Below are 11,853 nucleotides of genomic sequence, written 5' to 3'. Positions count from 1 at the left end.
TATGCAGCATTGAAAAACAAGGAACTCATGAAATATTACACAGAATGGATGACCCCGGAGGACATTATGCTGAGCGAAGTATCTCAGTCACAAAAAGACAAATATGCCATAATGCCACTGTTAGAAGAGGACTGACATAGGGGTTGGGGGGAGTCTGAGAAATTTATATAGACCGCATTGAAACAGATGAGAGAGAGAGAGAGAGAGAGAGAGAGAGCTGACTGTTTAAAAGGTATATATGATTAGGTATTATTGTCATGACAGAAGTCCAGAACGAAGGTAGCATGATGTGCACTTAGAGGGAGAGATTGAATAACAATGAAATATTTTTTTCTTTTACTTTTCAAAAAAGAAAAGTGAATTGGAGGGGTGGCGGTGGGCAGAGAGAAAAGTGCAACAATGAATGAATGGAAATCCAAAGTCTCTGTAAACTTTGCTTGAAATCCGTTTAAAATAAAATAAAACAACCAACAGAGGAAAAGCTTCTCCAGGTGGAGGGAAAGGCATGTGCTCGAGCAAAGAGGCAGAGGCAAGAATAAATGGCTTCACCCATTTCACAATGGCTGGACTAGAGATTGTCGTAAATCACGTCGGCATCCCCATTCCTCTTTGAGGCAGGCGGACAGTCTTGGTGAGGGTCTTTGGTTTTCCCAGACGTAAACCTCAGGAGGGCCCATGGAATGGAATTACCATGCATGTAATCCCAAAGGATCGAGCCTTGAACGACCAGATGCTCGGAGGGGAGCAATCTGGGTGTGGGCCAAACAACTCTGTCTCAGAAGAGAGGCAACCAGGATTCTTCTTGCTTGTGTCTCCTATGCTTTAGACAGGAGGTGCCCATACTTGGGAACAGACATTATGCTTGTTAGTGTGGAAAGGAGTCGAAAAAGAGGAAGGTGCTGAAGGAAGTGGACTGACACAGTGACTGCCGTGTGAGGCTGGGGCATGGATAAGAATGTGAGGGCGGTGTGGGATTAGCTAAAGTGTTTATCTGTTCGTGGGGTCACTGTGAGGACTGGCGGATTCAGTGGCACCACACAACAACAGTAGCAGCAAAAGCAAGAAGGGCAGAGCAGAGAAAGGGTACTGCTTATTCTACACCAGGTAATTGTCGAGCTTTTCAACCAGCTTCCAGGATGGTTTTATGGGCTGTAACTCTTTGCTGGCCAAATGAAATGCCACCTCTTTTGCATATTGTGATTCCTGGAATGGTCCCATTCATCTAGCTTGTTTGCTTTATGAAAAAGCACCGTTAGATGCAAATACATTGCTGGATAAATAACAATATTTACCAAGTGCCTATTATGTGTCAGCTGCTATGCTGGGCACTTCACCTACAATATGTCTAATTAGGGCAATAACCCAGCCAGATACCTGCCACTGCTTTCATTTTCCCGTCGCACGGAATAATTCCGGGAGGATGCCAAGCCTGCAAAGTTCCTCAGCTAATTAAAGGCAAAGGCAGGCGTAAGTCAGGGTGACAAGAGCAGATGACAAGGTGACGCAAGGGATGGGATAGGTAACTTAAGTACAGATCACCTATGGCAGCTTTGAAAATGGCTGGAGGTCTTTGAAAACCACCAACTCAAGGTAAATGTTGATTTTGCATGTCAAGTTTGCAAACATGAATTCAGAAAAAGACTCCAATTGTGGGGGTTTTCCCTTTTTTATTTTCTATCAGTTTACATATAGTGCCCTTTCTTATCCTTTCTGGTGGTTTTCATCCTAAAATCCATTTTATCAGAGATTAGTAATCCCACTCCTGCATTTTTTTTTGTTTGCCATTTGCTTAGTATATTTTTTTTCACCGCTTGATTTTTAGCAGTGATTTTTATCTATTAGCCCTCAAAAGGTGATGCATTTCCATTTGATTTTGCTTTCATTTTTACACTTCTCTGAATTTCTAAAACCTTCTATCTACTCAAGAACCCTGGGTCAGTTCCAGAAGCCAACAGTGTTTATTTAAACACTATCCAGCAGCAGTTGAAGATGCTAACAGAGGGCATGTGTGTGGAGGCTCCTTTTCCCTACCATGGGCTCTGTAGGTGTGGAGTCTGGAAACCACAATCATTGGGAATTGTTAGAAATGCAGGTTACATGCCCACACAGGCTGTAAACACACAGACTATAGGAGAAGTTGTTGTTGTTGTTGTTGTTGTTGTTGTTGTTGTTGTTAGGTGTCATCAAGTCAACCACAACTCCTAGCAACCCTGTGAACAACAGTTATGGGCTTTGCCCTGTCCCACACCAGCCTCACACTCTAAGATATTCGAATCCACGGCTACAGTCACTGTGTCAATCCATCTCGTTGACAGTCTTCCTCTCTGAACCACCACTATTCCCAGTATGACGTCCTTTTCCCAGGATAAACCCCTCCTGACAACGTGTGCAAAGTATGTGAGAGAAAGTTTGACTATCCTTGCCTTTAAGGAGCATCCGGGTTCAAGATAGATGTGTTTGTTCACTGAGAGGGAAGAGGTTTTAATAAGAAGAGATATATAGGGGGTACTTTACAGTCAACTGTTGGCTTAAATATTGGTGGTTCAAGCTTACCCCATGTCTTCATGGACGAAATGCCTGGTGATGTACTTCTGTAAAGAGTAGCACCAAGAAAACGCTGCTGGACAGTTCTCCTCTGGAGTTGAGTGGGTCTCCATGAGTCGGACATGACTTGACCCCGAGGGTGTTGGTTGAAAACCTCTTATTCCAGGCTAGAGAATCCTGAGGCGTGTTGACCAGAGAACCTCAGGTACCCTGGTTTCCTCTTCCAGCCGCCTCTCCCACCAGCTTGCTCTCGGTGTCAGCGTCCACTGAGTAAGGAACTTCTCCCAGGTGTTTGGGGAGGAACAAGATCTCTCATCAACCTAATCAGCCTTCAGCTGTTGTTGTTTCCATTCGTTAAACTGCACCAATCAGCAAGCAGACCCACAGCTGCAGGACCAAAGGCGTCAAGAGCAGGGAGAAGGAATTTCCCAGACTTCCCTAACTGCACGCCTCCTCCCCTCCCTGCCACCTTCTGTGGATGCAGGGTACAGCAGGAGGCCAGGCCCTCCTCCCCAGCTTTACTGTGCCGTCTGCAGTGCTGTCCCCCATCCACAGGCAGTGGGGCCCCTGAGCCCCTCATTTCACAGGTGAGAATCGGAGGTCCTGAGTAGGGAAGAACGGTGTTGCAGGGAAGAGCATCTCAGTTCAAATTCATTTCCAGTGCATCCTTCTGGGAGGGAAGGTTTGGCGTGATCAATGCAGCAGCAAGGGATCAATCATCACCTTGTTGTTTCAACAGATAGAATAATGTATGTAACTTGATAGCTATCATACGGGTTCCCACTTAAAGCTACAGAGGACAGATTGCTAATTACACCAAACAGTCCTGCGTTGTGTCCTTTTCTGGAACTGTTTTCACGATCCCAGTTTGCCCTTTACTCCAATCCGAGCACTCACTCATCATCTTGCCCCCGGTCTTTGCAGCTGCTTCCAACCCATGATTGAGACAGTGGGTGGTGCTGGCAAAAGATGCCCAGCTTCCAGAGCGCTCGGCTCTGCCGCTCGTCAGCCCTGTGACCTTGGGCAAGTTGCTAAAGGTGGCAGACGTTTGTCTCCTCATCTTGGAAGTGGGGTCCTCTCGCTGACCATTAAGATAGACTTCCAGTTTTCCTACCTTGGCAGACAAAGGGAAATTCACTCTAACCAGTATGTTGGGGGGTCAAAATCACCAGAGGCACTTACTCAGAAAGGCTGTGTGTCCCCGTCTGAGCACTCACAGCCACTAAAAACCCTATGGAGTGCAGTTCCACACCGACGAGAGAGAGAGAGAGAGGCTAGATAGATGATAGAGAATAGATAGATAGATAGATAGATAGATAATTGATAGGTAGATAGATAGATAGATAATTGATAGATAGGTAGATAGATAGATAGATAGATAGATAGATAGATATGGGGTGGAGCATGAGTTGGACTGAACTTGATTGCAATGAGGTTGGCCTGGCTTGGCTTGGCTGGTCCACCGAGAAGAGCAATGTGTCTCTCTCTGAGCCCCAACCCCCCATCAGTGCCCTCTGCCCAAAGGCTCAATCTGATTTCAGAGAATTTGGAATCAAAATTCTCAAAAACTCTGCCTGACCACCCAGTCTGCCCATCTTCTCGGTTCAGCTGACATTCCAGCAACATGTGCCTCGGGCTCCAGAGCACGTTTTCCCTGCCCCTCCAAATGGCTGAATGGCCGTCCTGGCTACTGTGAAAGTCAAGATTAGCATCTGCGTGCCGAACGACCATCTCAATCCTGTGAGCATGGGAGACTCGTCTGCCATTTACAGTCCTGAGAAAAGTTGGTCCCCCACTTGGGCAGCCAGAGGCTGTCTTAAATTACCTAAAGAGTCTGAGCGGTGGGCCTGGGCTCCATTTGTTTACAAAATAGGCACTTTCAAAGGCCCTTTACTAGGGACTGGCAATTCCCAGGTCCCCTGCTATAGGCTGATGCATAATGCATAAGACGCTGGGAAATGCGTATTCATGAGGGCGGCTTGGCTTTTGTCAAAAAGAACTGTGAAATATTATGATGGAACAATTTTCATTTCTGCCACATTGTTTTTATAGTGCATTCATGACTGGGGATTGAGGGCTTTTCGAGTTTTGTCTGGTGCAGATGTTGCAGTGCTGAGAACTGCTTCAGACGTCCTTATTTTCCAACTTTGTTGCTGACAATTACATGATTTAGGGTAGGGGGGCCGCTCTAGAAGGGAGACAAAGGATATATGTCCTCAAGTGATCTTGCTCTGAATTCAGGGGGACAGGACAGAAGAAGGGAGGGAGGAAGGAAAAAGAGGAAAGGAAGAGAGGAAAAAGGAAGGCAGAGGGAAGGAGGAAGGGTTCAAGCCAAGGCTACCATCTGAGATGCCTCCTGGGTTAGAGTCCTTGATCTAGGACTTGCCTCTTTGTTTCTACCGCATTCCAACGAGGAACGATCTATTTCCATTTTGCGTATAAGGAAGTGGAGAACTTGGGCGGTTGAGCAGCTTGCCTGAAATCACACAACCCACGAATTGTGAAGCCTGAATTTGAACCCACATTTAGAAGAGCAACTTTACATTCCTCTACAACTCAGGATGCCAGAGACATTGAAGCCAAAGAGAAACTCCCTCTCCTCCTCTCCGTTCCCCTATCCTCCTTTCTCTCTCTCTCTCTCTCTCTCTCTCTCTCTCTCTTTCTCTCTCCCTCTCCCTCTCCCTCATCTCAGAGATGATTATGAAGCAAGAGGGTAAAAAGTGTGTCAGCTTCCACATTGGGTCTCAGAAGATGACGAGAACACTGGGGGAACACACACCCAGGAGAAAGACTGGAGAAAATGGGCATGAACTGATCGAAGGGACAACCCACATCTTTCTGGCTCTGCTGTTGGACAACATGGCGGCCATCTTGTAGATAAACACCTAAGTGTCAGAGAGGTTATGTCACCTTCTGAGCTCCTACCTGACTGCCCAGGTCTTCCCGACTTCGAACCCTAGTGTGTTTCCCTTACTCTTACGCTACCTTCTGGACATATAAATGTTGACCCTTCTTGCCCCTCATTCAGAAGACCATGAGTTCACGGAAGCAATCGTTGTTGGGTGCTATCAAGTCAAATACAACTCACAGCGACCCTATGAACAATACATGTGAACCGTGTCTTATCCTGTGCCATCCTCACAACCTCTGACACACTTGAGCCCATTGCTGCAATCACTGTTATCAATCTATCTAGTTGAGGGTCTCCTCTTCTTTTTTGCCAACCCTCCATCTTTCCAGGAATGGTGTCTCTTTACAAGAAAAGCCTTTCCTAGCAGCATGTCCGAAGGATGTGAGATGAAGCTCTATTATCTTTGTCTTCTAGGAGCAATTTGACTGCACCTTTTCTAAAACATATCTGTACTTCCTGAGACATTCAGGAAGACATTCTTCCTGGGACATAAGCACTCTTACTTAACACCACATCTCAAAGGCAACAATTATTCTTCTGTTATCCTTATTCACTGTCCAGCTCTCAGATGCATAGAAAGTAATTGAAAAGACCGTGACCTGAATCAGGCACACCTTAGTCCTCAAACTGACATCATTGCTCCTCAATAACTTGGACAGGTCCCTGACTACAGGTGTTCCCAGTGTGATACATCTCCTGATCTCCTAACTGCTGGTACCAAGGATGTAGACTGTGGATACAGGTAAGATGAAATCTTTGGCAGTTTCAATATTTTCTCTATCTATCATGATGTTGCCTATAGGTCCAGTGATGAGAATTTTTGTTTTCTTGGCATTAAGATGTAATCCATATTAAAGGCTGCAGCCTTCGATCTTCTGCAGAAGTGCTTCAAGTCCTCCTCACTTTCAGCAAGCGAAGTTGTGTCATCTGCATAATATAGGTTATTGATGAGTCTTCTTCCAGTCTTGATGCCACATTTTTCTTTGTAGCATAGAGACCAACTTCTCAAATAATTTGCTCAGAACACAGACTGAATAGCTATGGAGAGAGGATTAAACCCTGATACACATCTTTTTTAAATTTAAACCATGTAGTGTTCTCTTGCTCTGTTCAGACAACAGCTTCTTGTTCTGGGTATAAGTTTCACATGAGCACAATTAGGTATTCTGGGACTACCATTCCTATCAATGTTAGCCATAATTTGTTATGATCCACATTGTCAAATGCTTTTGTAGACTCAATAGACATTCTTCTGATATTCTGTGCTTACAACCAGGACCCATCTAACATCAGCAAGGGTTCCATGGTCTCCTCTAAATCCAGCTTGAACTTCTGGCAATTCTATCAATGTACTTGTCTTGTCATTTTTTATTCACATTTTGAGTCACATTTTTTATTTCATAGACACAAGAATTGTAGTTTCATTTCCTTGGGTCTCAGGAGTCACATTTGTTTTATGTAAGCTCAGAGTGCAAGCATCCCGTGTAAGTAGGAAGTCATGGGGACCCTTGGCCAAATGTAGTCATGCACAAGGCTCAGAGTGAGGGGGAAATACATGCACCCACTGGAATCCTGTGCCTACAAACTGACAGCCACAGGGAATTGCTCACCTCCTCCCAATTCACTATAAAGTCTTCAAGGCATCCCTCAAGACAGAGAGGGCCAGCTTTTGTACAAACTCTAAGGTAGACAAAGGAGAAGGGAGACAGGTGTGTACACAGGCTTGATCTGGAGGAAAGCTCAGCGAGAGAATTCCTAGTGAATGCACGTCACGTGCACACGAGCCCTGCTGTGGTTAAAGCACTTATGTTTAGAGCACCTCATGTGTGCACGAGCCCTGCTGTGGTTAAAGCACTCGTGTTTAAAACACCTCGTGTGCACATGAGCCCTGCTGTTGCAGTGGTTAAAGCGCTCAACCGCTAATGGAAGGGTCAACAGTTGGAACCTACTAACTGCTCTTTGGGAGAAAGATGTGACAGTCTGCTTGCAGGAAGATTTCTAACCTGGGAACCCTTTGAGGTAAGTTCTACTGTGTCCTGTGGAAACCCTATGTGTCAGTTCCGCTCTGTTCTGTAGGTTTACTGCGGGTCAGAAGCAACAAGACTGCAATGGGAGCAGACAGCTCCTGTGCACCATCACCCATCTCCCAGAATGATACGTAAAAGCATTCACAAAGCAAATGTAAACTCAGTACGGTTGCAGGCAACTGGAGAGCACAAAACAACAAACAACACAACAAGAAGAAACTTGGTCAGAAGAGCTCTGCGGGCACAGTGTGTCATACGCTGCGCTGCTACTCAAAAGGTCAACAGTCCAAATCCATCCGCCACTGCGAGGAAGAAAGATGGGCAGTTTCCCATTAAGATACCCCGCCTTGGAACCTCAGTGGTGAATCGCCATAAGTCAGAATCAACGCACATGGGCCTCCTGAGTTTTTAGGGAGTTGAAACCTGGTTAAGTGAAATATCGACTCAGAGGAGAAAAACCTTCAAGGACCCGGTGGCTTGAGCAGAGCAGAGACTGAGGACAGCACAGAGCCCGAGGTGTGTACCCTTCCTGTACACGTGGGTTGCTATGAGCAGGAGCTAACTTGACTGCACTTAACAATCCAAAAGGGATGAAGACCCCACTGTGGTTTCTCCCCCTGCACAGGCTGTACCACCTCTTAGATATGCAAACCAGGCCAGGGACAAGCCATGGAGGAGGAGGACACAGCTCAATGTTCATGGCCATGGGGTAGGAGAGATTCCTCTGAACCCTCCTCCCAAAAGCTGCAAAGCAGAGTCTGGGTGGGGGAGGGGGAACTACACTTTAGCAGTTACCAAGTGTGGTTTCAGAGCCCCACGTTGCTAAGTGCAGGTCGTATTATACTACCCATCAGCCTCAGTTTCCACACGAGCGTGAGGGAGAGTGAAACCACCGGCTGACAGCATTGCTGTGCAGATGGGCTCTCTCCCTCTCTCCCCCTCTTCCCCTCTCTTCCTTTCTCCCTCTCTCTCTTTCCTCCTTTCCTCCCCCCCCCTCCCTTTTCTCTCCCTCTCTCTCCTCACTGCTGAGTTAGAGCTGACTCATAGCTGACCCCTCCATTCGGTTTCTAAGGTGGTAAGTAGCATGGGAGGAGGCTTCCCCTCTATCTTCCAGAAGAGCCCCTGGTGGAGTCAAAGATCCAGAAAGTGACCGCCTTTGAGTTAGCAGAGCGCCCCCCGGTGGAGGACACCGCCAGAGCCCCCTTTCATATGAATGGGATTAAGCCACACACAGTCTTTAGGGACTGGCTCCTTTCCCTTTGCATAAAGTTTTCAAGGTCCATCCATGCTGTAGCATGAACTACTCTGCAGTCCTTTGCATGGCTGAATAGTACTCCCTCATATGTGTGAGCCACGTTTGTACATTACTCTGTTGATGTTCATTTGGTTTGTTTGGGTGGGTTATTTTTTGGTTTTTTTTAAATTTTTATTGTATTATTTTTATGTGTACCATCAAATCAGATCTGACTGGTACAGGAGGAGATTGCCCCCTCCTTCTCCAGCAAAGCATCTGGTGGATTTGAACCGCATACCTCTGGGATTGCAGTGCAGCGTCTTGCCACTTAGGCCACCAGAGCTCCCTTAATGTTCACTTGGTTTGAGTGTTAAAGTCTGTCTCACACATTAGACAGGCACACGTGGAGGACACGCATCTTTGCTATTGTTATGGCTGTTGTTTGATCTTACCCATAGCGCCACCCACAGGTCTGCACAGATGCCAAATGCCTCAACAAATGAAAAGGCACAAACTCGGAAGTCAAGTTCAGAAACGTGCTCCAGAAAGAAGCCCTGGTGGTGCAGTGGGTAAACACTTGGCTACTAAACAAAAGGTTAGCGGTTTGAACCTACCAGCTGTTGTCAAGAGAATGATGTGATAGTCCGCTCTCATAAAGACTTGGTAACTCTGTGGGATGTTCGACTCTACTCTATAGAGTCACCATAAACCAGAATTGACCCGACAGCAACGAGCTTGGATTTAATCCGTATCAGTCACCACCTACATGTCGTTACAAAGATGTCTGCAGGTTTGACAACTGTCTGCCTCTTTGAGGCCCTTACCTGTCCTTGAAATTGAGCAAGTTAAAGAAGACAGCCTGTACTTACCCCATTTCTTGGGGCTGTGGGATCTTGTCTTCTCTACACACTCCTTAAAAGCATCACACTGGTATCCAGAAATACACAGCAATTTCGTCAGGTTTGCTTCTAAAACGAGAAAGAAAGAAAGAAAAGTGGTTTTGAAGGGACCCTTTCCAGAAACCATGTTTGTAACAGCCAAGCCTTAAACTGGAACAGTTGGGCTCATTTTAGACGAAACGTGAGAACAGGCAGCTAAACACTGCTTTGTGCTGGTGGCACAATGCATGGCCATTATTAATCCATAATTATGCACAAACCAAAAGCTCTTTAATTAAGAGCCCAGTGGTTTCCGTGAGCAGGAGCGGGAACACACGGACTGTTACAATGATCCTCGGAGCAAAGCAGGAAAATGACTCCCCGCCACTCACGTCATGGCCAACTCTATTTCCTCCAAATCTTTTGGAGAGACGAAAAAAAAAGTTCCAAATAGTACTTCTTTTCTTCTTTTCTTTATTTGTCCCAGGTTGAACGTCTCCTCTCTTTGTAGCGAGCCTGGGATAATGGCATCATTAACTTGGCCGCACACCCATTCAGAAGGGACCAGGTGGGTAGCAGGGAGGTAATGGAGCTGGAATGAAGAGAGCTAGCAAAAAAAAGGAATTGTTTAAAGGCCCCAGGTGATTAAACAAGCCCTCTCTTTGTAGCTCCTATTTGAGAGGTAATAGCACTTACCCCAGACTGCCTTTGTCATCGGTCTCTGTCCGCCTCGCCCTGCCGGCCATGTGCATGGCCCTCTCTTCTGGATGAAATTTCAGCTGTCCAGGCTGCTTTGGTGCAGCTCCTGGGCTCAGGCCACATGGGAAAGGCCTGTCCTGGGCTGTCCTCCTGCACCAGCCCTAATTTCCTAGTGCACTCTCCTTTCCCCATGGCCTGCTGCGCCCCATTGCTTCTCTCCCCACATTAATTCAGAGGTCACAGCTCCTTCGCTTTATAACATTTACCAAGGGTGAGGACGAGATGGCCTCCCGCTTTAAACAGATTTCAGATTTCCAGAGGCCATTATTCAGGTCCACACGCCAGTGTCCTCGCAGCCTCTGGGTAGTGGCTGCGGGGTCTGAGCAGAGCACTTGTGTGAAGTCAGACTCAGATCTACGTCCCTGTCATCTCCTGGGCCTGAGATGATTGGGAACTGCTCTTAGTTCCAGACATCACAGTGGGAATCTAGGGACCAAATGCAGCCCACGTGCCCCTGAGACGTGAACTCCCCAGAAAGTGTTAACACACTGTTGTGAGTACAGATGTTTGTGTGGATACGCTCAGGTGCGTCTGTACATAGAACAGGGGCAGTGGTGGCTCCGTCGAATTGGCGACCAGCTGCTCTGCGGGTACCCAATAACAACAACACGCAGGAAACCCTGGTTTGATTGGCAGCCAAAGTACCTCATGCACCAGCACCTCCTGTCAGTGAAGGCAACGTGCTTTCATGATACTGAACTGGACTCTGCAGAGTTTCCAGGCTTTAGACGAGGAGGAGAAGCTCAGGAATCTAATTCTTAAGATCATTGTTGTTGACTATCGATGAGTGAGAACTGGCCCTTAACTGACCCTCCTGTGGGCTGTCAGAGACACTGCATAGTGCCGGAGTCGAGTACCCATCTTTCTCCCAATGGGCGACCGGTCGATTCGAACCCAGGGCCTTTAGGTTGACAGTGCAGCTCCTTAACACGAGGCCACAGTGAGAACCAGCTAATTTGCAATGGTCCAGGCCACCTCCCTCAACTTGATCACAAGGAGGGTATGAACAAGGCAGGATTTGGCTCCATTGTATGTGGGGCTACGAAGAATCGGGGCTGATACCACAGCAGCTACCAAGAGCTTTGAACACAAACATTCATAACCAGAGAAAATAAATGTGTTTATTAAGACAAAAGGAACAAACTGTGAGTTGGGCTTTGCTCCTGAAAACACAAAGCGGCAAGAGTGTTGTCAAGTTGGGTCAAGGTCATGGTTGCACAGAATTAAGTTGTTGCTGATGTTAGGTAACGCGCAGCTGGAAATGACTCACAGCTGACCCTCCAGGGAGTTTGCAGAGGCTGTAAATACTGTGAGAGGAGACTGCTCATCTTTCTTCCCTGGAGCGGCTGGGTGGATTTGAACTGCATGGCTTTGTGCTGACAGCACAAATCTTTACCACTGAGCCACCAGAGTTCCCTTCTAGAAGCAAAGACAACCCTGAAATCCAGCCCTCCAGAAAGTGAGGGTCAGAGCACAGCAAGGTCTCTCCTAGTGCTCAGG

Source organism: Elephantulus edwardii, unplaced genomic scaffold (assembly GCF_000299155.1).
Source record: "Elephantulus edwardii isolate Elephantulus edwardi_28Jun2011 unplaced genomic scaffold, EleEdw1.0 scaffold00001, whole genome shotgun sequence".
Lineage (NCBI taxonomy): Eukaryota > Metazoa > Chordata > Mammalia > Macroscelidea > Macroscelididae > Elephantulus > Elephantulus edwardii.
Note: the sequence above shows the minus strand (reverse complement) of the source record.